Below are 26,847 nucleotides of genomic sequence, written 5' to 3'. Positions count from 1 at the left end.
CCAACCCATTCCATGATATTTTTCAGGTTCACTCACTTGGTTTGGACAGCAGCTAATGCTGCTTTACCAGAACTCACAGGAAAGGGTTAGCTGCAGGTAAAGCATAAAGCCAAACTGTTCTTCTGCTCCTTTCAGTCCCCTGGACACTCAGGTTGGCTTTGAGCCCCTCATCCCATGTTGTGCCATGAGTATGGCTTTGGATTTATCTCCATTAATTGTGCCAGAGATCTGGGAGTAAAGAGCACTTTTAATGCATTGCTGTTCCCCAAAAATGGTGCAAATCAGGATGAGCTGGGGGGGTGGGGAGGTTAGAGGAGCTGCCTTGTGTGCAGTCGTGGGAAGAGGGAATTCTTCAGGGAATGGGTGAATTGTTTCCTTCTGCTCTGAGCAGCCTTTTAATGAGCTGCCCTCTCCAGGGTGCAGAGGGATGAACCTCCCATGGCTATCTCCAGCCTGGGAGGCTTCCACCACATCGCTGCCTTCGGATCCTTGGAGCTAAAAATACATCCCTGCTGCACAGCAGACTGCAGGCACGTTAATCTGCTCCCTTCAGGAAGGAGGCTCGTGGTACTGGATGAACTGCTGTGGAAATTTTATTTTTGCTGTGCAGCGTTACCAGTTTTCTTCTTCCAACGGAAAAATGTCGTGGAAATCATTGTTCTGGTTGGAATTCCCTCTCTGACAACAATAGCAGCAGTGGGGTGGGGTGCTTTGGAATTGTTTAGTGAGGAGAAGTTTTGGAGGAGCGAGCTCTCCCAGGCTGCCCTGGCTGCTCCCTCTGTGCTGTTCAGGAGGGTTCCCAGCAGCGGATTTTGGGGTACTTGTGAGCACTCCTGGCTCTTCCAGAGCAGCTCTATGGGAGCTGGGTTCCTCTGCCACCTTCCCCACTCAGCTGGGCTCCTCTGGCTGTAGCTGAGCACATCCTGGGTTTCCTGGGATGAGGAGGAACGGGAGCCTGCCAGGCTGACACCTCAGAGCGCTCCTGGAGTTACTGCTCCCTCTGAGCAGGGGTTCATCCCCAAGGCAGGCACAGCTGGTGCCCTCCACACCTCCTGGAGCTCCAGCCCTGCTCACCCCATGTGCTCCAGCCTTCCTGGGGCAGGGATGCTGCCCTTTCCTGCCAGCCTTTGCAGCTTTGTTTTCTCCCTGCTCCACGAGGAGCTTTTGCCTCTCCACTATTTAACATTCAGAGTGTATTTTCCTCCTTTGATGTTTGGCCTACCTTGACGGGCTGGGAGGGCTGGGCTTGTTCAGCCTGGAGAAGAGAAGGTTCTGGGCAGACCTTGGAACCCCTTCCAGGGATGAAGGGGCTCCAGGAGAGCTGGAGAGGGAGTTTGGACCAGGGCCTGGAGTGGCAGAACAAGGAGGACTGGCTTCAGACTGAAAGAAGGCAAGATTTAGCTTGGATATCAGGAGTAAGTTTTTGGCTTAGAGGGTGGTGAAGCCCTGGCACAGATGCCCGGAGCAGCTGTGGCTGCCCTGGATCCAAGGCCAGGTTGGATGGGGCTTGGAGCATCCTGGGACAGTGGAAGGTGCCCCTGGCATGGCAGAGGTGGCACTGGATGGGCTTTGAGGTCCCTTCCAACCCAAACCATCCTGTGATGTTGACACAGGAGCTCACCTGCTCCACCAGGCTCTGTTTTCCCTGGATGTGCTGCCTTGCTGCTGCTCATTAGCACAGGCTCAGTCACAAGCTGCTCAGACAGCCTAAACCATTTGTAAGGAAACTGTCTTTAAAATATGGATGGCATTAGAGGGACTCAGGCTTAAAATTAGAAACTGTTTATGATGCACAGTTGTAGTTGTTTACCTTGAACCATAATTGTCTTATTTCCTGAGTTAAAAACGTCACGTCAGCTTGCTGAAGCAAGATTTGATGACAAAGGAATTGTTTTTAGCCACCAGCAGAGCAAAGAACACTTCAAAATGTGTGTCTAAATATGATTTTATAACCTAAAGTGTACCACACTCGGGATTTTAAATTGGCTCTGGAAGTTGCGTGGCTTTATGGGTCGGCCATTTGGCCGGGGATCAAGGCCTGGGTTTAATCCTGACTCCGTCCTTTTGTCCTCTGAGCGTTTTCCTTGCCTCCCTCTGTGCTGTTTGTTTGGATGGGCTGTGCCCTGCCTGGGGTGCTGCTGGCCCTTCCCGGGGTGCAGGGCTGTGCTGCTGGGGCTGAGGCTCCCCCACGCTCCGGCCTGGCCCCTCGGAGCAGGGAGGGCTGGCCCGGGAGCATCAGCAGGTTCCTGCTGCACTGGCAGCCTCAGCTGCCTCATGGACAGCTCTGGAGTGCCCAGGAGAGCAGCTGGGCACCAGCAGCTGGGCAGGGACAGACCCTGCCTCCCTCAGTCCCCTCTGAGCAGTCGGGGCACCTCAGTGAGCACAGACAGACATTTGACTTCCTTATTTTAGCATTATTACTTATTGCTGTAGTTCCTTATTTCGTTATTCAGCAGTGCTTTCTGATCCCTGTGGCTGAGGCGGCCTGTGCCCTCCTCACACCCTTTTCCAGCCTGGATTTCTGTACCCTGAGTGAGACAGCTGCTCCTCACCTGTGCCTGGTGCTGCCAGGATGCTCCTGTCTCAGGAGAATGGAAAGTGGGAGGGGAGCAGCTTCTTTAATGATGACAACTGCTACTTAAACCTGTTCAGGGCTTAGAATAGAAAGGAAAAAAGATCAGTGGAAGCTGTAGGTGCTTTCAATGTATGTGGGATTTTTAAGGAATCTTTTTATTCTGACCTTAACTTGCCAGGCCCCAGACAATAGGGGAGGGATGCTGTGTGGAAATCAGGGAGGTGCTTCCTTTCAGCTCTTTCTTTGCTGTGTAATTTGAGGTGGTTGTAAGGCACTTGTAACTCAGGAATTGTAGACTTGAGCACATTCTACAATTACATTTTTCATGTTGCTTTCTGGGGACCTCCAGGATTGTCCAGCCAGGTAACAGTGTCTGATCCTACATACCTGGGTGTGGGGCTGCCACCTGCATATTCCTAGAAAACCTGTAGCTGAGTTGTTGAAGTGTCTGGTTGTAACATTCCTGTCACCACAGGGAGTTTTCTTGGCTGGGGAGGTGATCTTCAGCCAGCTCAGAATCCAACCAGAAGCCACTCCATGGATATTTGCTGTGTTTTCCCTCTCTGAGGGAGCCTGTCTGTTCCTGAAGGCTGAACAGTGACTTCCTTGACTCCTTCTTGGCTAATTAGTGTGCTTTAAAATGGGATGCTTGCATCTTTTTCACCAATCAGCATTCAGAAAGGAAAGGAAATAGTTCAGATATTAATAGTAACCCGTATCCAATTTGCCATGGAATTACACGGATGCAAATGTCTGGGACTGCAGAGGTGACAAATGTGTCTGTCTGTCACTCTTTTCTCTTGAAAAATGGTATTTTCTCCATGTGTTAAAACTGGGCACAGAGTAAGAAATGCAGATTCATTTTTAAATGAAATGGAGCTTGTTGTGGCCCAGGGGCATCATTCACCCTCCTGCTTCCCTGGGGAGGAGGTGCTGGGGGAGCTGAGTGGGGCTCGGTGAGGGCACAGGGGGGATTCACTCTGGGGAGGGCAGGGATGTGTTTGTCCCACCTCACCTGTGTTTAGGAGCAGTGGAAGGGAGGAGGAGCCTGAGCTGTACAGCAGCTGTGAGCTCACCTTAAATTATGGCTTCCATTCTAGAGCACATCCACCCTTCTTGCCTTCACTGGGCCAGTGAAGTTCAACCTCTTAGAGCTTCATCCCCATTCCTGGCAGTGTCCAAGGCCGGGTTGGAAGGGGCTTGGAACAACCTGGGATAGGGGAAGGTGTCCCTGCCCAAGGGAGGGACAGAACAAGACTAAATTTGAGATCCCTTCCAACTGAAACCATTCTGTGATATCACCACAGATTCTGGTCTCCCCTAATTCACTGCAGATCTCCAAACAGCTTGGTCATTGCTGAATTTAGGCTTCTGTCAACCCCCATTCCTGGGGACAGCCTTGTCCATGTCAGACTTCCAGTTAAAATTCTTAAAGGACAATTTGTTTTCCCAGGAATCACATCTTTCCTGCCCTTTGTGCTTATTGCAGCGGCACAAATTAAACCTTGGGCTCTTCAGCCCACACAAGTGTCTGTGTTTTTGAGTACAGTATCAGCTTATTTTGTATTTTTTATCAAGTAGCACAGACAACACAAGCTTTAAAAACTGTAGATCTCAGCATACATCTTATCTGCAGGGCAAAATAAAGGAACTTCAAGAATATATCACCTACTTTCGTTCTGAAAGCCATCTAATTAAATTTTACTTGATGCTACAATTTTGTCACAATCAAACATGCTGAAAGGTGGGTTTTTTGGATTTTTTTTTTTTTTTTTTTTTTTAGGACTAGTGGAATTCTCTGTGTGCTTTGGCTTTTCACTTGGGTAGCTGCTGCTGTTTGAGCATAGCTGGGTGGTGATTGCTGTGGGAATATTCATACATTGCAGTGAAAAGCAGGTCCTGGAGCTCACCCCAGTGCTGGAATCTCTTTGAGAAGGGTGGGGATGTGAGGGTTTGCTCTGTGTGTGCCTGGAGGTGGCTGTGCTGGCAGCCCCTGATAGGCTGCAGGGGTATTTATCTCAAATTTATGTGGATTTCTTGGAAACAACTCTTTATCCCCCTTCAGATCTACAGAGCGCACACCTCTTCTTTTCCTCCTCTTTCTAGAGAGTCCTGAGCTGCATGGAGTGGGCTGAGGGTGCTTTTCCAGGCTCCTGAGGGAACTTGCCATAAATCTGGTGATCTGTGTTCAGTGTCCATCCCTTGAGGGGCCAGGAGAGCTTTCCTGCTGTTCTGGCTCTCCTGGGGTGGGACATTGAGATCCAGGGACAGGGATTTCTGCTCTGTTTCTCCATAGGTGGCACATTTTCTTCCCCAAACTCCAACAGAAGGAACCCTTGGGTATTTATGGAAGATATCTGTGGGGTTTGTAGTGCTGCTGCTTATGGGTTCTTCCCCCAGTCGTAGGAGGATAGGATATAAGAAAATAAAGTTAATGTAGAGAGTAATCTTACCCCTAAGGAGCTGCAGCTGGGCTAATTAGCAAAGATTAGGAGCAGGCCTGGCTTTAAGAGGCCACAGCTGTACCCAGTGAGAAGGAGAGGGCTATGAAAGAATGGGGTGGTGGTGGGAAGGGAGCTGGGGTCAGCTGGGTGCTTTGTGAAGAGGAAAGAGTCAGTGCTCTGAGAGCTGCCCAGGAGGAACCCCAGGAAGGTGTGAAACTCTTGTGCTAAGGAGACAACAGCATGGAACCCCTGCGATAAGATGACAACACCCAGCCTCAAAATTTTCTTAGGTTCTAGAATTACAGTGGGATTTCAGCATTTTTCCCCATTTCAGCAGGTGAAAGCTCTGGCTGTGCTCTGTCAGGCTGTGCCTGTGGAGTGCATTGGAAAACACTTCCAAATTTCCCCTCCCTCCAAATTTGCTGTACTTGTTCCCCCTTGATTCTGTATGGGAGGTAATGGGGCTTATCTGAGAGCAGGAGCTCTGTGGGTCTGGGTGCTCCCCTGGGTGTCTTTTCACTGCAGCCCTCAGAGAGATGCCTTATTGAAATTCTGTCTCTTCCTGGAATTATTCTGAGGGAAGCAGATGAGTGCTGTGGAAAAAGGTTCTCTTATTCCCCAGAGATTTTATCCATTCAAAAGTTAGTCTAAACCAGACTCTAAATCTCTGATATCCTCTTATGCTGCTTAGTTCTGGGTCTCTGTAAAATCTGAATTGATGCAGGTCTGACTTAGGGTCCAAATGCATCTCCTTCCCTCAAAGAAACACTAATGGTGAGGCACACTTTTGTGGGGACATTGGCCTCTGGATTTCCTGGGATGAAACAGCAGCAGTGGCTTCTTTCCTGCTCCCTGTAAAATGGAGATTTAAGCAGAACCTTTCTGCATTATTGATCAAATTGAGAACCATGAAATCTCAAACACATTTTTCATGGGGATCCTTGTAGGGCACTCTGAATAAACCAGAGAAATGGTTTGTTTCTTCAAGGAAGCCAATTCCCACCTTGCTGCTGGGACTGCTCGGTGTTGCTGCTGCATCCCAGCTGCTCTGGTGTGAAGAGTCTGCAGCTAATGTCAGTATTTTTCAGGTCACAGCTTGGGATTGTAAAGCATTTTCCATCTTCACATGCTAATTTCTGTGGAGTTACAAGATACCCTTTTATTAAGGAGGTTTGAATTATGTAATTCTCAATGTTTTTGATGGAATGCTGGCAGGAGTTGCATGCTGTGCTCTGAATGTGAAGTCCTGATCTGTGTGTGGGTGCAGCAGGAATCACTGATTCAGGGAGGTGCTGAAGGACCCTGTGGTCAGTGTTAAGATCATGAGTTGGTAGGAAAATGTAGAAATTTAAACATTTATGTATTTATTTTGGTGGAGCCGTCTGCTTTCCCAGAGTTTCCAAGTTGCTTTGTGTTAACAGAAAATAAAGCGTCCCAAGTCTCGCAAGACTGAACCTGTTTTAAACCAGAACCTGGCCACCTTGAGCCCTTGGTAATTTGGTGTTTGCATGACCATTTCAAGGCACAGGCAGAGCAGTGTGTGCTGTGGGGCACTGCAGGGGCTCCTGTGCAGGACCATGAGCTCAGCAGGGTTGGAGCCTTGTCCATGGTCAGCCCTGCAGGTTCCCAGGAGGGACAAGGGCAGTGATGATACTTTGTGAAGTGATACATTTTCATCAGCTAAAGCTAAGGAAATGGGATGGCTAGATGTGTTTATTAATTATAATGTGGCTTTTGGAAGTGGAGTTGGGTTTAAATTGCAGTGTTGGATTCCGTGCAGCAGGAACGTTGTGTGAGTGACCCGACCACGTACAGCCAGAGAGGCTGTGCTGGGCATCTCCCACTGAAGGATTTGCTGCATTCCTAAGTGATTTGATAACAATTTCATTAAAAAATGGTGCCATGTTCCTTGTGAAAATTACTTGGCTCACGTGTGGTCGCTGTTTCAGGGTTACGATGCTTTATGTATGTTTATGTGTGAGCCAAGGAATGAATAAATCTGCTGTATGTGGGCCAGCAAGCAGCTGTAAATAGACCTTGAAAATGGTCTGTCAGTGTCCTGGGACTGATCTCCGTAGACTTTTTGGTAATTTTGATCACAGTTGTTGCCCAGAGCAGCTGTGGCTGCCCCTGGATCCCTGGAAGTGGCCAAGGCCAGGTTGGAGCAGCCTGGGCCAGTGGAAGGTGTCCCTGCCCATGAGGGGATGGAATGGGATGAGCTTTGGGGTCCTTCCAACCCAGAGCATTCCATGGTTCCCTGGCAGTCAGTCACTGCTGTCAGCAAGCAGCACTGCTGCAGTCCCAGACAATGCAGTTGGAAGTTCAGCTGTTTTCCCCCCACTTTATCTCTTATTGCTGTTGAAATGCTAATTAGTGATGTGACTGTTACTATGGAGAGGAGGATGAAGGAGCAGGGGAATCCTGCTGGAAAAGGTGCTGTGCAAGCACTGCCATGTGCTCCACGAGGCTGCATTCCCATCAGGGGATTCCTCAGTGCCCCAGGGCTCCTTGGCCTTGGAAGAATCCATGAGGTCACCATGTGTCTGCATCTCCTTGACTCTTCTTGAAGAAAAATGCCAGAAAACTTCCATTTTGCTCATCTGGAGAAGTTTACCTGCTGTAGGAGTCCTTTCTTTGAGTCAGGACCCTGGGCTTTCACATCTTCCTCTGGGTTTTGGGGTTTATTTTGGCCTGTTCTTTCCACTGAGGTTCCCAAGAGTTCCCTCAGCCCAGCTGGAAGCAGCTCTGCCCTGGATGCAGCTGCGTTGCTCATCTGGACATCTTCCCTTTGGCTTTTCACTGGGGAGTGAAAGTTTCCCAAAACAAACAAGGCTTTCCCAGGGTTCCTGATCTCCTCCACTGTGTGTCAGTCCCAGCTGGCCTCAGAGTCTCTCCTGGATGGTTTTTGGGAGGAACCATCCCCTTGGCAAGCAGCTGTCCAAATCCAGTACATCAAGGAAGTTGTTTGTAAGGTGGCGAGTGGCAGTAAAGCATAAAACTGTGACGAGCTCTGTGAGGGAAGAAATTCAGATTTTCCCAGTGTAACTGGAGCAGGAGTTGGTCACTGTGCCCCTCAGTGTGGGCTGCAGTGCTCAGAGATTGGATGGAATGGGGGTTTTGGGGGATTTGGCATGAGCAGGATGTGAGCTGGCACTTCACCCTTTCACCTGCTTAAGCAGAGCAGAATAACATCACTGGGACTGGGGGAGGCCCAGTGTTCCCAGGGCCTCAGGGTGCTCATTTCCATCCCTGTGGGTCCCTCACCATCCCACTGAGCTCCTCCAGCTTGGAAATGGTGAGGAGTGCAGGTTTTGGGCTAGAAACCTGCCAGGCCTTTCATGTGTGCCAGTTAATGAGTGTAATTCCCCTTTGCCTTGGGTGCTGAGAGCTCCTGCTGGTTCCTGCCCTGCATCAGAAACTTCACTTTGGGAATCTGGAGCTGGAAAAACATCCTTGAAAGTACAGCAAGAGCTGATCAGAAAAAATAAATCAACTTAGAGCTTTGTAATAGATCCACTGCTATTGAGAGCAAAGGTGTGCTTGGAAAGGGAGCACTTGTGCCATGGATAATTCCATGGGGGCTGTTTGGGAAGGTGAGTTCCTGGCACAGGAGCTCCTTCTGGCCCTGCCTATCTCTGGGTTTGCGAGCTGCTCAGGGTTTGGGGGTCCTCATTTGTAAATAAAATGCCTCTAAGCCCACCCAGCTGGTTCCAGGAACCTTGAAGCAGGTGATTTTTTAAAGAAGCAATTACCAGAAAGTTATGGAAGAAGGTGGATGCTTGGCTGAGCTTCCACTCTTTCCTTTATTCCTCTGTTTGTGCAGAGTTGTTATCAGAAAGTTTATTTGTGGATTAGGGCAGGGTTTGTACTTGGTAACCTTCATGTACTCAAATCCCGTGTGCGTGTTGTGAATAAAATTTACTTGTTTTAATTTTCTAATGAACAAATTCCCGTGTTTTTCAGATTACACAGCGTTTTTGGGACACACCTCTGTTGGATTTTAATATATGTCCTGTGAAGAACAGCTTTCAGCTATGGAATCGGTAAATATTGACTTTGCTTCTGTCCAAAATTTCTGGTTTATTCCCTCACAAGTGCTCGTGTTTCTGTTGGACTGTTTGGTTTTGCCTTTTTCAAATGTTTTTCTTTATTTTCTGAAATTTGAAAGCAAAAAATTGCAAGTTCAATGGCATATATAAAAGGTACTAACCGAGAATATTTTGGGAGTTGTCTGTAGTCCTGAGATGTCTTTTTAATTTTAGAAAATTTTGAATATAGCAAGTTTTTCTCTGACCTCAGTGAAATAAAAGTGAACTTTCCTGCGTGGGCAGTTCCAGCACAGGTTTGCCCAGCAGACTGTGCAGCTTGTTGGTGCTGCTGACTGCTGAGTATTAAATAATACCTCTTTCTTTCTCTTTGCTTTCAAAATGTCTTGAAAAAAACCCAAAGTCTCTAAGTTTCCCAGTGTTATGTCTCCTTGTGATTAGCCTAATTGAAACAGATGGCACCTATGTTTCATTTTGGGCAGAGAAACCTCCCAATCTGCTGAGACTACAGTTGGATGTAATGTTAGGATTCAACTTTTTGGGAGCATTAACAGATGCAGAAATAACAGGCTGTCTCAGAGTGGAATTTAGGGGAAAAAATGAGATTTTTGCCTCTGTTTTGTGCGACCGGGTGGGAGAGGCTGGTGCTGTCCTGGAAATCCCGGTGGTGTGGCTGGAGCTGGAGACAGGGGATTGTTCTGGCTGGGTGTTTTTGCTGTTTTGGTGTGGTGGGAGCTGGGCAGGGGCTGTTCTGGCTGGGTTTCTTTGCTGTTTTGGTGGTTTGGTGTGGTGGGAGATGGGCAGGGGCCTGTTCTGGCTGGGTTTCTTTGCTGTTTTGCTGGTTTGGTGTGGTGGGAGATGGGCAGGGCCTGTTCTGGCTGGGTGTTTTTGCTGTTTGGTGTGGTGGGAGATGGGCAGGGGCCTGTTCTGGCTGGGTGTTTTTGCTGTTTTGGTGTGGTGGGAGATGGGCAGGGGTCTGTTCTGGCTGGGTGTTTTTGCTGTGCTGATGGTTTGGTGTGGTGGGAGATGGGCAGAAGCTGGGTGATGAGCAGTGCCTGTCAAGGGGGCTGTGTGGGGCTCAGGGTCGCCCTCTCCATGGCCAGAAATCCTATGGAGAAGGCTCCCAGGGGATCATACGGAGTGTGGCTCCTGCCTTGGGTCCTTGGCTGACCTCTGGGTTCAGAGGATTGTTTGTGATGGGGCTGTCAGCATGAGGAAGGCTGCTGCTGGAGAGCTGCTCAGTGTGTGCAGCCCTGCCTCTGCAGGCTGATAGGTGACTTCTGTCCTGGATTTTTGAGGAAAAAAAAATTAAAAATCATTGTGTTTAGTGTGGCCATGATAATTTGGAAGTATTCAGATGCAGACAAGATGTTATTTCAGCTTCCCCTGGTGAATATTAATAGCAGGAGAAGCCTTTCACAGTAAGACAAAGCAGAGCAGGCAGCGGTGACTCTGGCAGTGTTGTTGGGTAATTAAGGTGTATCAGGTGTGAGCCCTTTTCCTGGTGTGTGCAGGAGCTCTGCCCTCCTTCCTGGGAGCTCTGCAGGCCCCTGAAAAACCCAGCTCAGCCCTGACATCAATTAGAAATCAGGCTGGTTGCTGTTTGCTGCCTGTTTTATTTCATAGCTGGGGACAAAGGTTTTTCCTTCTGAGTTTTGGAGTAAGTGGCGTTGGGCTTTTTGAATGCAAACTGTCCTTTTAAAACCAGGATAACAAAAACTTACCCAAAATTCAGGTGTGTTTGCACAGCCCTGTTTGGAAGGGTTTGCTTGAAGCAAGCCAGGTCATGAGAGTAGTGGAATGGTTTGGTTTGGAAGGACCTTAAAGCACATCTGGGCCATGGGCAGGGACAGCTTCCCCTAGCCAGGCTGCTCCAAGGCCTGGACACTGGCAGGGGTGGGGCAGGCACAGCTTGTCTGGGCAGGGGTGCTTGCTGCTGCTTTTGCTGCTGGCAGCAGGAGTGGCTGCACCGCTCTGGGCTTGTCCTGGCCTGGGGTGACCCCACTGCACCCCAGCCCTGTCACAGGCAGCTGGGGCCACCCCGTGTTCCCAACACCTTCCTGGGGAAGCAGAGGGGTCAAGGCTTCCTCCAAGCTGTGCTGGTGGCTTTGGCAGTGCTGTTTGAGGGAGCTCCTGATGAATATGCAGGTGTGGGATTAAAGGGATGAATGAGGAGCAGAATTGCTTTCCGAGCTGCAGCCCTGCTCTGACCTCCTGAGAAGGGCAGATTGTAAAGCTGGGGCCTGGAGTGGAAAAGCAATTACAATACACTGCCAGCATTGAATTGTCCTCACAAAGTCAGATGCTGCAATAATGGCAGCGTTGTTTAGCTGGAACGTGACTTCACTTAACTGCTCGCTGTTTTTCTATTAATGCTCTGAAACGTGTTCACAAACAGCTCTCAGGTCTTGCTGCTCTGGGGAAATGGAGCTCACTGTTCCACCAGGAAGGTATTTCTCTGCAGGAACTGTTCTTCTGAGCTTGCTGCCTTTTTTCCTGTGTGTTTCAGTTCTCAGCCCTTGCAGATGAGAGGGGCTGGAGGATAACCCTATGGCAGTGCAGTGTACATTGAGTCTTTAGGGTGTTGCTCATTGTGGGGCCAGGGAGAGCTTTCCATGGGGTCCTGGGTATGGAAGTGTTGGCTTTTGGGTTGAAAAGCTGGTGTGTTATGAAGCAGGGCCTGGGGAGGGGAAGCCATGAGCAAGCGGGATTCATGGTCTGGGAAAGGAGACACTGGAGAGACCCTTCAGAGCTTCTTCCCAGGCCTTGAGGGGCTCCAAGAGACCTGGAGAGGGACTTTGGGCAAGGGATGGAGTGCCAGGACAAGGGGAATGGCTTCCCACTGCCACAGATCAGGGATGGATGGATTTTGGGCAGGAATCCTTCCCTGTAGGGTGGGCAGGCCCTGGCAGAGGTGCCCAGAGCAGCTGGGGCTGCCCCTGGATCCCTGGCAGTGCCCAAGGCCAGGCTGGGCAGGGCTGGGAGCTCCCTGGGATGGTGGAAGGTGTCCCTGCCATGGCAGGGCTGGGAATGAGATGAGCTTTGAGGTCCCTTCCAACCCAAACAATTCCATGGCTCAATGCTGCATTAAAGAAGCAGAGCTGTGTGGCTTGTGGGTTTGCTGACTTGTGCTGGAGCCTTTCTCTTGTTAAAACAGGGATTTTGGAGGCTCCATGAAGCAGCTGGGAGGCTCTCCAGGTGCAGGTTTGCCCAGAGCATTTCAGCAGAGCCAGTTTGGGTTTGTTCTGCTGTGTGGCCCAGGCTGGGAAGGGGAGGCAGGGCTGGCGGGGAGCACCCCAGCTCCTGCCCTGTCCCCCCGTGTGTGAGGTGGGTCTGCACAGCCCTTGGGAGCACTGAATGTTTGTGTGGCTGTGTTCTGAAGGGACACAGGCTAAATTTAACTTTTAAACCCCTGTCTTCACTGCCAGCAGAGGTTAAGCAGAGGTGGCTTAACTGTGAGCCTGGAGTTCTTTGTGGGTCAAACAAGCCTTGAATTTTTGGACACAAAACCCTGCTGAGACCTACAGGAAAGAGCTTTAAATCCTTTCCCCTGTCCCCATGAAAAAGCTGCTTTTTCAACCGTAATCTCAGCACAAGCGTTTGCTTTGAGTGGTTGAATTGCTGCTTTTACAGTTCTCTGTATTTTCCTAGAATTTGTTAAATTGCCAACGTTATTCACATGGCACTTTTGGCAGGTGCCACCTACATGCCCTCAATTTGAAGGTACCTTTCAGGAGCAGTGTAGGTAGGGAGGCTCCTCTCCTGCATGTCAGATGTTGGAGAGCGCAGCACTTCCATTAATTCACTTTCCCTGACCTTTCCACTGCTAATAAGCCAAGCTGGAGCACAATGCAGCACCTTAATGAACAGACCTGAGCCGAGCAGGGGCTGCTTTGAAAAATGTCTTGCTTGACTTGTTCCTTGGGTGTAATTTTGGTCCATTTATTCACCATGGCACAGACACAGGGAGTTCTTGGTGAGAGCAACCCACAACCAAATACAACTCTTTTTCTCCTTCCTCTAGTGTTTAGAACTAGAGAAAACCATGTCAATAACTGCTTGAAAAGAGCAAGATGGTTGGTTGGGCTTTTTCTCTGAATCTACTTGGTTTTGAATAATTTTATTCTCTGGGGGGCTATACTGTGATCAGAAAAATCTCATTTTTAGAAGAAATATGCTTTTGAGTTAGGGTTTTGTAGATTTATATCAGCTCATGTAATGTGCACTGAAAAATGCACACTTCTGGGTTATGAAATTTGTAGATTAAGATCAACTAATATGTAATGTACACTTAAAAATCCCGTTTGCATGTAGGAATGAGTTTATTAAGCAGACAGTGCACGGGATCATCATTTCCAGGAACTGCCAGGCTGTCATTTCACAGAGAAGGCTCCAGAGCCCCCCAGCCTGGGTGACACAGGTTTTTGGGGAAGGGATCTGTAGGTTTCTTGGGTTTCTTGACCAGTTCCTGCTTCCATTGTTGTGCAACAGCACTGTTCTCCTGGGTGTGACCTCTTGGGAAAGTAAAAGTGCTGGGGGCCAGGTTGTGGGGTGGTGAGCAGGGTTTTATTTATTTATGGGTGTTCACAGAGCACCCAAGCGTGCTCTTGAAAGTTGTGGCCTCCGCCCTGAGGAAGTGACACTGGCTGGGAGTGAAGTGGCAGCGTGACACATGGTGTGGCTGCAATCCCCTGTTTTCCAGAGGTATCCATGGGCTGTGATTAAGTGCAGATGATGCTCTTGGCAGCAGGAGGTGTGCAAGATGTTCCCACCTTGGGAGCTCATGGGCCAAAGGCCCACAGGGAGGACCAGGCTCTCCTGCTGCACTTCTGGAATGAAGCTTGGGGTGTTCTTGTTCCCTCCCCTTTTGTGCAGGTAGCGGTGATCCTGAGGTTTTGATGTTCAGATCTTGAGTTCTTTGGGATTTAGTTATTTTAGCTCTTTTTAAGTGAGGGGAGTGGTTTTGAGTGCAGGGAATTCATGCCTGCCATGGGCATGGCTGAGGGAGATGCCTCAGTGCCTTGGGGCTGCAGGTGGGACAGTCCCTGTTAAAGGAGCAGCTCAGCTGCTGGACACCCTGTGAGGTGGGAATTGTGGCTCAGAGGTGTTCCCAGCGGGAATTTATGGAAACCCTCTATGGAAGGTGATTTGGCTGAGCCACCCAAGTGTCTGACACAAACAGGGAGGTGCAGCCTGCTCCTGGTTCTGTCATACGTGCCTGGAAAAGTGGGAAATGGGTGTTGCAAGCAAAGGCAAAAGTGATGGATCTGCCTCACTGATAGCCCTTGGAAGGGGACTTCTGACAAAACCAGAAAACAATTCCAGAAATAATTCTGAAATGTTGGATTGCCCCATCCCTGGAAGTGTTCAAAGAGAGACTGGATGGAGCCTGCAGCAGCCTGGTCTTGTGGAAGGTGTCCCTGCCCGTGGCAGGGCTGGGATGGGATGAGCTTTAAGGTCCCTTCCATCCCAAAGCATCCTGTAGTTCCATGCTGAGTGTGGAGATGGGCAGCAGCCTTAGCAGTGTTTGTTTCCTTGGTTAAGTTCTTGGCACAGCTTTGATTTTGGAACAATGGGAAAGCAAGGGCTGAGCTTTGCTGGCTCAGCCTCATTCCTCCCTGGCGTGAGGACTCACTCAGGTGTTCCAGCAGTTTTCTTTGCTGCTGGGTGTTATCCCTGTTTTATGGTAGCTCGCTGGACTTCTCCAGAAATCCAAAGCTGAATTGTGTTCAGCAAGTTCCTGCTTTAAGGAGTGTTTGGATCCTGGGCTGTGACTGGACAGGCTGGTTGTTTCCAGTTGCTGGAGACGTGCAGGAGCTGGGAGAGGGGAGGTTTTGGGTGTTTTGCAGGAACTCGAGGACATGAAGGGAGTGAGGGGCCGTGGGCTGTGCCCACCATGGCAGAGGCTCCTGGGGGCTGGAATTCCCAGAACTGTTCCCTGTGCCTGGCTGTTTTGGGAAGCTGACACGCCTGGCTTTGGCCTCAGAAGTGGCTTTGGGTTGGTGGACAAACACTGAGAGCTCTGCGTTGCCTCAGAGCTGTTTCATGCCTGGCCTGCCCTCCCTTCCCGCAGCCCTGGCTGCTCCTGGGGCGGGCAGATGGCTGCAGGAGCTGCCTTGGGTGCTTTGGGCAGGCACAGCCCTTGGGAGAGGGCCAGGCAGAGCAGCAGTGGGCAAAGGGCAGCACTGGGGCTCTGGGACTGCCTGAGCTTCCCCCAGAGCAGCCTCAGCTGCGACGCTTTTAACTCTTGAATTTGGAACAGACTTAGCAGCTCACCTTTGGGGGTGGGAGCTTGGGAGGTTGTCAATACTATTGCCTGGAACCATCTGTTCCTACCACTAAGTAGCTGCAAAAATCAGTAATTCATTCCTTTTTTTTTTTTTTTTTTTGAGGAGCTCGGGTGTAAATCTTCTCCCTTGTTATTTTTATGGGCTCCTTCATTATGGAAGACAAGCAGACAAGCATCTCCACGGTGCTGGAGCTGACTTTAATCTTTCATCTAAATTTATTTGAAATTTAAATCCGTGTCATTATCGATATTAGAGGTTACTTTGGAGCACAGCAGCTATTTCTGGGGAGCTGGGTGCATGGGGCTCCCTTATCAGCCAGGAATGTGCTTGTCACCTTTCTGGATGAGCCTCTCGCAGAGGAGCAGGGACAGCAGCCATGTGTACGGGTTATTTTGGGAAATTGCCACTGTAAATGGATGCTGTGTTTGCTTTTGCAAGTAAAATCGGTCATGCAGTCCTATTTTTCATTTATTTTTGCCCCAGTGAGTTAACAGTCCCAGTGGGCTGGCCCTGGTGGTGGTTGTGGTTCTCCTGGGCAGTCACAGGAGCACCAAAGCCAGCACTGATTGTAGGGCAGGTACCCTGTGTTATCCCAGTGAGACTGCACTCCTGGGCTTAAACTACAAATTCAGGATGGATTGATATCACATAACTGTGTTAGTGTTTGGGGCAGGAGGTCCCAGGGACTGGTGTTGTTTTCACTGCAGGTGGTTACAGCAGAGGAACCTGGTTTTGGTGTTCTTGCCCATGGCAGGGGTGGAGATGACCTTCAAGGTCCCTCCCAATGCAAAGCACTCCATAATTCCTTGGCTCTCCTGCCTGAGGCCTGGTGTTTGTTGGAGATTTTGCACTCTTCTTCACTGTGTCACCAGAGCTGAGTTTTCCAGGTGTTTATTTTGGTGGTTATCTAAGCTCCAGAGCGAATGCTGAGGGTTCTGTCGAGCTGATGTCCAGTTCTCCCAGTGGCAGAAGTTGGTTTTTGTCTGATCTGAAAGGTTGGATTTTGATGGAGTTGGTGTGTCTGGACTCACCCTAGCGTGCAATAATGTGAAAATACAGCCATCAATTCCTTGGGTACCCTTAGAAAATGTTAATGCTTTCAGGCCCCAGAGGATTTGAGGAAAAGCTGTAGTTCAGAAATTGTTGTGTGCCTTGCAGGGAGGCCCAGACTCCGTGGGGCAGAGCCAGGAGTTTTCAGAGCACATTCCCTGTGAGTGTCCTTGGTTTTCTTGCTGAACATTTAACTTAAATTCTGAATTTCCTGGAGGTCTTGACACCCAGTTTGGTGAAGGATGGGAGAGCTGGACATGGTCACGTGCATGTGACACCTCCAGCTTGGAGGTGACAAATACTTGAAGGAATTGGAAAAGTGAGAGGAGCTGGTCAACTTGATGGATGTGAGTGGGTATGATGGGAGGAGTTCAATGATTTTGATTATTTTTATCCTTTTTTATAATTTTTCAGCTGTTGAACAGTACAAGGATTCAAAGGTCAGCGCTGAATAGCTCTGGTTATTCTCTGCTGGTCCTAAACTTATTGCTGGTGTCATATGAGAAATATACTTTCTTTTTATGTTGCACAGTCAGAAGAAAATTATTTTGTTGTCTTCAGTAGTTTTTACCTCATTCTTGTAGTCTTGCCAATATCCTGTAGTTGTTTTTTGCAGGAAGCCTCTCAGCATTCTCTTAATTGGGATTAACTTTTGTAAGAGAAATGCACGTTTGGGTTGAAGATAATGTAGGAAATAAACATTCAGGGAAATTTATTTTAAGTTAGTGTAAAGAAATTCATTGGAGAGCTTTGCTTTGGAACTGTAACTTTGGAGAGGTTTAGGGTAATAATAGAGGAATAAACCAACCCTGCTCCTGTCTCTGAATTCCTGTGGAAGGGCAGCTCTGATCTCTGCTCTGGTGACCAGGGGTGTCCTGGACTGGGTGATTCTTGTGGGTCCCTTCCCACTCAGGGTATTCCATGGTTCTCTGATTCTCTGATTATATTGAGTAACCTTAGAGACTGGTAGGGCATCTACTCGTTACTGTCTAGTAAATTATGTTCATTAACATAATTACAGAGTTTTAATGCTACATGGAAGTTATATGGAGTCAAAATCAAATGGCAACAGGTAGTAAATAATTGGACAAAATAAAAACATGGAAACAAATAATGAAGAAAAATAATCATGTATTCTTTTCCTGTCACCAGTCAGGGCTGCAGCTGGATGTAGCAGCTGCCCAGTCCTGAATCCTTTCTTCCTCTCATTTTTAATGCTGCTTTTACAAGAGTCTGAAGGAAATCTCTGTCTAAACCAACTGGTAGCAGCTCCTCTGGGCTTTGCCTTTGGCAAGGTGTCACACAGCTGAATTCTCCTTCCTTTGCTGAATTCTCCTCTCTTTCTCCTTGCAGTGTTTGGTTATTTAGTGCTATAAGGGGAGCCTGAATATATGAATTTAGCCAAACCCTCGAGTATATAAAGTAGAGAAACTTCCCTCATTCCCTTGACCTCAAGCTTGCTGAAGTAGGAAAGCATTTAAAACACCCACAGCTCTATGTGCACATGCAGATGTATTTTTAAGTGTCCCCTACTTGAAGGTCATCCACAATTCCAGTTGAAGTGCAGTTTGGGTTTCCTGTGGCTGGAGACCGTCCTTGGGGCTGATCCCTGCTCTGCAGGGAGTGTGGGATCCCAGGGGGATTTCATCCAGGGGTGCTCTGGGTCTGCCCAGGGGGAGCACGGGGCTGCTCCAGGGCTGGAGCCAGCCTGGGACACCTGGGGGTGCTCCCCTGGACAGGAGAGGCTCCAGGGAGAGCTCAGAGCCCCTAAAGGGCTCCAGGAGAGCTGGGGAGGGACTGGGGACAAGGGATGGAGGGACAGGACACAGGGAGTGGCTCCCACTGCCACAGATCAGGGATGGATGGGATGTTGGGAATTAGGAATTGTTCCCTGGCAGGGTGGGGAGGGGCTGGCATGGATTTCCCAGAGCAGCTGTGGCTGCCCCTGGATCCCTGCAGTGCCCAGGGCCAGGCTGGACACTGGGGTTTGGAGCAGCCTGGGACAGTGGGAGGTGTCCCTGCCGTGGCAGGGTGGGATGGGATGAACTTTGGGGTTCTCCCAACCCAAACCATTTGTGACTCCATCAGAGGAATGTGGATGAACATCTCTGTGCCTGCAGGAGCCTTCAGAGCTGCTGCATCTCTTGTTTCCATCCTTGTGAAATGGCTCTGGGCTCAGAGCTGGGCTGTGTGAGCCCAGGCCATGATGAGACAGAGCAGTAATGAGACCTTGAGAAGGGATAACAGCAGCAGTGAGCTGGGCATAACCACAGCATGGAATTCCAGGGATGTGTTCTTGCTTGGCCCAGCCAGGGCTGTTCCTCAGTGTCTCATTCCCAAGGCCCCTGGGCTCTGGAGCAAAAGGATGTGAACAAAGAAGCTCAGCTTTGGTGGTTTGCACACTAAAAGCTGCCAGGGAAGTGATGAGCTGTGGGTTTGATCACCTCTTGGTGTCTTCTGGTGCTTCTGTCTGTAATTTGGGTTCCTCCAGGACACTGCCCCAGGCTGAAACTGACCCCTTTGTAAGGCTGAATTAAATAATTATATTAAGGAATTAAAATTACCCTCTAATATAGTGATTTTCTGTGCTGTTACCATACAAATTGTATGGTTTTGAGCGGGGACAGCTTATTTAGGAATCCTGTGCCACCACTAATGCTTCTGCCCTGTAGGATGTGGTGTCTTTAAGGTCAGGTGTCACTTTAAAGTGAATATTTTCACGAGGTAATAAAAAAACCTCCCTGTGCTGAGCTTCCTTTGCTCACAGAAATAGTTTCTGTATTAATATTTAATTTACAGTAGCTCTGAGGAATGAAGAAAGTCCTGGACTCTATTTTTTTTTTTCTAGTCCTTAATACATTTCTTTGGAACAGCTCTTGGATATAAACAAGGAGGACAGAGTGTCCTGGGCAGAGGAGTGAGACAGTTTGTGTTAAAACCATAAGTGTTCGTGGCTTTAACACTGGAATGTTCAGCATTAAGGATCCATCAGGTACCTTGGAGTAGCCCTAGTTCCCAGTTGCTCTTTTTCAGTCTTTTTTTCTCCTGGGATTCTTCGTGGCTTTAGCCCTTGATGCAGATTTAGATGTTTTTGTTCTGAAAAGCTCCTGTTCCTGATGCTGCCAGCTCAGAGCTCCAGCTCAGGAGAAAGTGGGTTCAGAATTCCAGACACGCTCCTGGCACGGCTTCAATTAAAAGGTGTTGAAAGAGGCTGGATTTTGCAATTTTGCAAAGTTGGAATTTTTGTCCCTGTTAAAACCTTGGGGATCCCTGGGAAAGGAGCTTGATCCTGGCTTTTTTTCTGCTGGGTGAGGAAGAATTTTTACCATCATCCCCCTGCTTTGACCCAGTTATGAAACCCTTGCCTGTAAAATTATTAATCTGGGGACTCCCAGCCATTCCAGTGTGAGAATTCAAGCAGTGGGAGTTTTCCTGGAGAGCCACCTCCAGTTTAGCCATTAAAAGCTGGTGATAAATCCAATGAACTTAGTAAAATATATATTGCAGTGTGCCATGAACTTTCTTCATTACTCTGGAATTAATCAATGACTTGGACTGCTTTTTCCCCCTGCTCAGCCATACTTTCACAAGGTATAATTAAAATAAAAAAAGCTCCAGTTTTCCTTTTTGTTCAACTCTGCTGTTGTTGAACTATGTGTGGTTTGGACTTCAGCCCTCCAGAATGTTGGCAGAAGTTCTTGTCTGGAAAGAAATGGTAATCCTTTTGGGGTTGAAAAATGGGGAAGGAAAGATCACTGTAGCAGGGATGATTGCAGGCAGAGTAAGTAATTTTGCACACACACACACACACATATATATATAACATGCACTAATATTTGTGTGATTTTATATAGATGTTCATAATTTTGGTGGTTTTATGTCAGATTTGCTGATTTTTAGTTTATTGTAGCCATTGCTATTTTTAAACTTTCTATATGAAGCTTAATGGAGTAGCTAAAGTTGCACATGGAAATTACTGCAATTTCAATATTGCATTTTAATTCAGCTGAGGTGATAAAAAAGTGACCTAAACCTCTTTCTTTATTTGAATTGCTTCTCTTTTACCTTGTAAGCAGCCAGCAAAGGGCTGTGCCTCTCCCTGTGGTGCTGCCAGTGTCCTGTCTGTGTAGAGGGGAGAGGGAAATGTCCACTGCTTTCAGCTGAGAGTGAGAGTTTGTCCTTTTCTTGGTCATGTTAGGAGCAGTTCTCTGAGAGCAGTGCTCATGGTTTTGTATGTGCAAGGGGTGATTCTGGAGGTCAGGATAACTTCACAGATAACCTGACAAACCTCCCAGGATGTTCCCAGCAGAATCCCTGGCAGAGCTCTCCCAGCTCCTCCTCTCTGAAGAATCCAGTTCTTGTGGAAAGCTGTGTTCGAGGGCAGGCTCAAGTTGGAGTTCTCAGTTTAACAATGTTAACTCCATGGTGTTTGGTGTTTGTTGTTGTGCTGCTCAGCTCTATGTGCTGTCCCTGCCCTGGCTGCAGGGGCGCCTGTGGCACTGTGTACCTGTGCTGCTGGTGGCCAAGCCAGGGATTCTGGTTGTCCCTGGAGCTCAGCCCCTCTGGGGGACACAGCACCCCAGCCTGGGGGCTTTCCCAGGGCTGGGAGTGAAGTTCAGCCTGGGTTTGCAGGAGGGGTTGTAGCTGAGGTTGTTTGTGCTGGTGCAGGATGAGGATTTGCAGCCTGTGGGGGAAGTGATGGTGTTGGTGGCGAGTGGCCACTGTGTCACACTGCTGCTTCCCAATGGGCAGGCTCCAGGCTCGGTTCAGTGTGGACATCATGCCCAGAGCTGCAGTTTGGAGCTGTTTGAGCCGTTTATGTGAGGAGCAGGAGGTGCAGATTCCACTGAGGGTTTGGGTTTCGCAGCCCCTTCGGTACCTTTGTGATTTTGGGTGCCAATGAACGAGGGAGTGTGGAAGCACTTGAACAAAGAATGTCTCTGGAAGTGGCCACTGGTCATTCTGGCACACACTTCCACCAAAGCTGCTATTGTTTTTCTCTTAGTTAAACAACAGTCAAGCTCACGCTGGGGCTTTTTTCTTTTCCCTTGCAGTATAATGTTGGCTTTTATGTGTCCCCCGGGCCCACACCCGGCCCTGTGGTGGGCCAGCACACAGATGCATTGTTCAGGGTCCCACATTCCAGGGAGATCAAATGCTCCTGCTCCCCATCAGCTGCACATCTGCAACTGCTAAAACCTCAGCAGCCCTGCCGGATCCAGGTGCCATTCAATTCCAGGTTACAGGCACAGAGAGCTGCTGCTGCTCGGGCCTTTCTCTTGAATCCTGCCGGCTTTGATTCACTACAGCTGGTGAAACAGTCAGGCTTGGTTCAGGCATGTGTGGAAGAGAGCTCATTTCATGCTTGGAATTGTAATTATGTTCTTTTCTTTCAAGCTGCCAGGGGTAAAAGATGTCTTCCAGTGTGTATTATCTAAATAAGCTGTAGTGTTTAAATGTTTTCTTATTTCATTTTAAGAATGTGGCAAAATAAATTGTGCTTACTCTTCTAGTTCTCATTCTGGAGCAATTAATTCCCTGTAGCTCTGCACTGGCAGGCTCTGGGAAGCTGCTGTGTTACCCTGCAGCTGAGCAGCCCTGGGCAGCAGAGCTCTGTGTGTGGGCACTGTCCTGGCTCGTCACCTGGCACTGGTGTCACCTGCTGTGTCACCTCCTGTGTGCTCCTATTGCAGGTGGTGTTTGCTGTTCCATCCCAGTCATCTCTTGGAGGGCTGGCTGCTGAGTTTTGGGGAATTCTAAGCTGGGTGATACATCTGAGCAAGGGACAGAGAGAGCAGACACTGACAGGAGAAGGGGGAACGGTTTTATGCTGAAGGAGGATTGATTTAGGTGGGATATTGGGAAGAAATCCTTCCCTGTGAGGGTGCTGAGGCCCTGGCACAGGTGCCCAGAGCAGCTGTGACTGCCCTTGGATCCCTGGAAGTGTCCAAGGAGTGACTGGATGTGACACTCAGAGCTCTGGGCTGGTGTCAGGGTGAGGATCAGTCACAGATTGGACTCGATGGGATTGGAGGTCTTTTCCAGCCTCAGTGATCTGTGAATTCTGTGTTCTCCCAGCAAACAGCTCTTCCCTGAATTGCTGGGTGTTTGGGAGGGCTCCCTGCACGTGCTGTGACCCAGGGCCCTTCTGGGACAGGGCTTTTGCCTTCCTCACAGGGATGTTTTTCATATGCAGCTGCTGGAGGTTCTCTGTGAGTTTTGGGTGTCTGGAGTCAGCACTTTGATTGGCCTTCCCTCCTCTCTGGAGTCTGTCTGCTGGGCTGTGGTCTCGAGGAGAGAGCCTGAGAGCCATTTCAGTGTCTCCATGATTGACTGGAAGTCACACTGGATAAATCTTTCATGATTGGAAACCACTTAAGCCACGAGGTAGCTGGTGATCACTGGGTATTAGTGGAGAGGTTCTACCAAACAATCAGGGAAAATTGAGTGGCAGAACATATAATTTATGACTTCATCCGAGCTCTGTGGGGGCAAGTCAGTGAGAATCGAAACACTGAAAGAATTATATTTGACAGATATTTTAAAGAATGACTCCAGTTAGTGTCATTTATTGCTGGAATGTGTGGACAGATCCACAGTCAAAGCCCTTGTAGGGGCAGTGCCAAAACCAGATATGAAAGAGTGTGCAAGTAAATGAGAAAATGGGATGTGGCCGAGGGCTTGAATTTTCTGACAATGGGCAGAAAGAATGTTCTGAGGGCTTTTTCTCAGCCATTTTCCTTAGATAATAAAGTTTACAGATCCTACTTGGTGTTTGCTGAAACTCCTGCCTGAAGGGGATTTGTCAGAGTTTGGAAGTTGAGCAATGAAGGTGTCATCAGTGTGCAGAGACCAGCTGGAGAAACTTCTGGAACATTCTGGACTTTATCTCTAGGATATCTTAATTTTTGCCTAGCAGTGATATATGGCATAGGAGAAATCCATTGCCCTGTGCTGGAATGTGCATTAAAGATACCTGGGCAGGAGTTTTTCCAGGCAGTGGCAGGTAACAGCCCTCACTCTGAAGGAGGAAACATTCTAGAAAACGTTCTTCCCTCAGATGTTTTGTAGTGGTAATGCCTCTGGAAGTATTAATCTTTCCTGTCACAATTTGGCACTCACTCCAGTTCCCAGCAGGGGTTTCTCAGCTAATCCCTGTCTGGAAGATTTTCCCTTACCTTACATTAATTTCTGATCCCGACATCGTTTGAGGGTTTGTGTTCAGCTTAAATAAATTCACTCCAGGCTGTCCTGTCAACTCAGGGTTGAACATCAGGGCAGTGGAGGTACCTGTGTTGCTGGAGCCCTCATGGGTGCCACTCACCTCTCCAGTCACCCCCAAAACCTCCATGCCCTGGACTGTGTCAGTGTTGTCCCCATGGCCCTGGAGAGATTATTTGAGAATCTTGGTTTCTGTGCAGAATTTTCTTGCTGTGAGTAGCTCGCTTGGAGAGGAGAGTGGCAGATGTTCTCACTTTAGCCCATGAGTGACAGCTCCTGAGTCAACATCTGTCATGCTGCTGGAATTGTCCCCAAACGCTGCCATGCTCGAGAGGCTGCCTGAAACTCGCTGGAGCCGGCCCTGCTCGTGTTCCCTCCCGTGTTCTGTGCTGCTGGAGGCAGAGGCAGCTGCTGTGGCTGCTGGGCAGAGGCAGCTGTGGCTCCTGCTCCAGCCTGGAGCTCAGGAATGGCCTCGGGAAGGGCCAGCCCTGCTCCCCGTGCAGGCTCATCCTTGGTGCCGCAGCGTGGGTACCTTGGTGTCAGACCCCATCAGGCAGAGCCAGGACTGCCTGTCCCAGAATGTCTGGGGTTTGGGAAATCTGCCCCCATGGCACAAAGAATTGCTGTCAATAGGTGCTGGAGAGGGTTGCCCAAAGCAGTGTCCCAGTCCCTGAAAATACTGGGGTTCTTCCTTTATGCTCAGACTTTATCCTTTTGAATGGTTGTGTGTCCCATGTTGCTTTCCTTTTTGACCAGCATCCTGCTCTGTTCTGTCACTGAGGGTGTGAAGCTGCAGGCATGGATTAGGGCTCTGTGTTCCACAAACATCCCAGCATGAACATGGTCGTTCCAGGGAAATGGGTTTGCTGGTTTTCTTCCCAAGTTTTGTATCTAAAATTCTTGGGAACTGAAGTTTCTGCCAAGTCTCTGTGATGGACCTGAGGAGAGGGAAGAAACCCCTTAGCTAGTAAAACACTTTTGATTACCTTTTTTGGCTTCAGGTTTGTTCAAAAACAGTTAAAAATGAAGTTTTTTTAATAAGTCATCTTAATTTTAACTTTTAAGGCTTAGCCCACAAATAGCCCACAGCTTTGCTTGATTTGTGCTTGATTTTTTTCCTCATCCCAATGAAAGTGAATCTCCTGGTGATGCAACTCAAGGTGTTTGTGCTCCCCTCCGGGTTTTGTAGCTTTGGCCCTGCCTGGGGTTGAAAGTGCTAAAGCTTAGTCTTGAATTCAGCCTTAGTCTGGTGCTTGTCTTAGCAAGAGTGGTTTTGGATTATCTCTCAGCCCTGCCGTGCCTGGGTGAAGGTTGTGCTGGTCTTTGGAGAGTTTTTGTGGTGTCTGAAGAGGAGCCTTGAGAACTGGAGCTGGCAGTCACACTGTGGGGTGAGCGTGTAAACTTAGTCTAAAGATAATTTATGGTTTCTAAAGCTGCTGCTGAGTAAAACTTTCCAAGGCTGGCTCTGACCTAGCTCTCATCAGTGTAAAACCGAGAACAGTCATCTCAAAGTAGCATTTTGAGTTGTGTGGAGGGGAAAGATGAAAACTTTGCTTTCCCAAAGGCTTCATTGGCTGTAGCCCTGCAGCACATGAGCAGCTCTCTTCTTTCGAGCGTGAACCACGGGGTGACTCTTCCGTTACCTGAGCCCTGACTGGTTTAAACTCGGCTTATTGGTTTAAACTTGGCTCAGAGCGTGGTGTTTTTTCGCAGGGTTCATTTTGCAGCAGCTGTGATGTCAGGGTTCTGATAACCCCCCCGGGCTGTCTCTGCAGCCCTGCTCCCTCCCGCGTTCCCGCAGCCGCGCGCCGGCACCGCCGGGAGAACTTTGGGTCACGCCGGGTTGAGCTGTTGGCAGCGACGCTCGCGTGTTGGCAGGAGCTTCCCCAACAAGATGCTGGAGAGCAGGGGAAGATTTCTCCTTGTTTTTGCAAATTAGCAAATGAAACCCTAAATAAGTTGCTAAACTCAGTTTCCTTCTGTTGGGTTAAGAGGAGGGGAGTACTTGGAAACCTTCGAGATCTTAATTGGCCTGAGTGTGCTAAAAACACCTTCTTTCCACCCCAGGCGCTGCTTCTATCTTTCCAATACATTTGGCTCGTTCAGTGGCAAATCATTTTTATAACACTTAAGAAACTGTATAGCTCCAGAAAAACAGGATGTGTGCCCTGCCTTATATTATGGATTCGCTTTCCAAGTACTTTTGGGGGTTGCTGAGGGCCCATCCCTGTTTTGGGGCGTTGGGGCTGTGCCCGTCGGTTTGGTGCTGGTGTGGTGATAGTGACAGTGGTGTCCCTTCACTGAGTGATTTTATGTTGGGGTAACGACTGGTTCTATTCGAGCACAGATACCAGCTGGGCTCCCTGGCCCTTCCCTTGTGCTGGGTAACTGAATTTCCCTTTGCCAAGGGCAGTTCTCTATCAGCTCCCAGCCAGGAGCACTCTGAGGTCACATCCAGATACTGTCCCCCTTCCCCTCCCAAGCTGGGGACAACGAGTTTCTCATTTCTTCCTTGGGCTGATAATGGTGATTCCTCCTTCCCACAGAAAGTTCTGGAAGGTTTTTTTAAGTAGTACAGTATTGTTCCATACTGTTTTCCAGGGTGTGCTATGTTAGATGGTTGGTTTGTTCTTCATGGCTTTGTCCACTTAATTTTGCATCTGATTTGGTGTTTAAAAACTTACTATTTTAATTGTAGTTCTCTGTGAGCTGCAGAACTGCAAGGTGTAGTGAAGTCCTATTTGTATCTCAGTTTGGGCAAGCAAGCTGTGGTAGGGCTTGAAAACCTGGGAAAGGGTTGGTTGGGCATTCAGGGGGATGGTGGGAAAGGGAGGCCAAGGGGGAAGATGGAAAATGTCACTGACAGTCAGTTTGAGATGAAGCTCATCTGACAGGACCAACCAGCCAGTGCTGGGAATGGCAAATCATTTATCTAATAATTAAAGTACTTGTTTGTAACCAGTTTTCAGGGTGAAGAACCAAAATTTGGGCATTTTCTAAGACTGGGAGGGTTTTCCTCTGAGCCAGTAGATGAGGTTACCCCAGCAGGGGCTGATGTGCACCTGGGGTGTCCCAGCTCCTTCCTGGCAGGACCTGAGTGCATATCTGTATATTTAATTCATGCAGATATTGCAGGGTGGATCTGGAGGTAGGAACACCTTCTCAAAAGGACTTATATTTTCAGGTCTGGTAGGAGGATTTTTGCTGCTGTTCTCTTCTCA

General features: G+C 48.8%; 1 protein-coding gene across 5 annotated transcripts in view; it reads left to right on the top strand.

Moving 5' to 3' along the window:
• Nucleotides 1–26,847, top strand: part of ANKRD11 (ankyrin repeat domain containing 11) — a 130,019-nt gene that overhangs the window by 13,486 nt on the left and 89,686 nt on the right. For all 5 annotated transcript variants that reach the window (XM_071440827.1, XM_071440830.1, XM_071440829.1 and 2 more), the window contains exon 2: nucleotides 8,983–9,062. The gene's annotated coding sequence lies outside the window, so the exon portion shown is untranslated. The remainder of the gene's footprint in view (nucleotides 1–8,982; nucleotides 9,063–26,847) is intronic.

The sequence above is a fragment of the Agelaius tricolor genome, unplaced genomic scaffold (genome assembly GCF_023055355.1).
Source record: "Agelaius tricolor isolate 1412-34295 unplaced genomic scaffold, bAgeTri1.0.p SCAF_15, whole genome shotgun sequence".
Classification (NCBI taxonomy): Eukaryota; Metazoa; Chordata; class Aves; order Passeriformes; family Icteridae; genus Agelaius; species Agelaius tricolor.
This window is presented reverse-complemented; position numbering and strand designations above follow the sequence as displayed.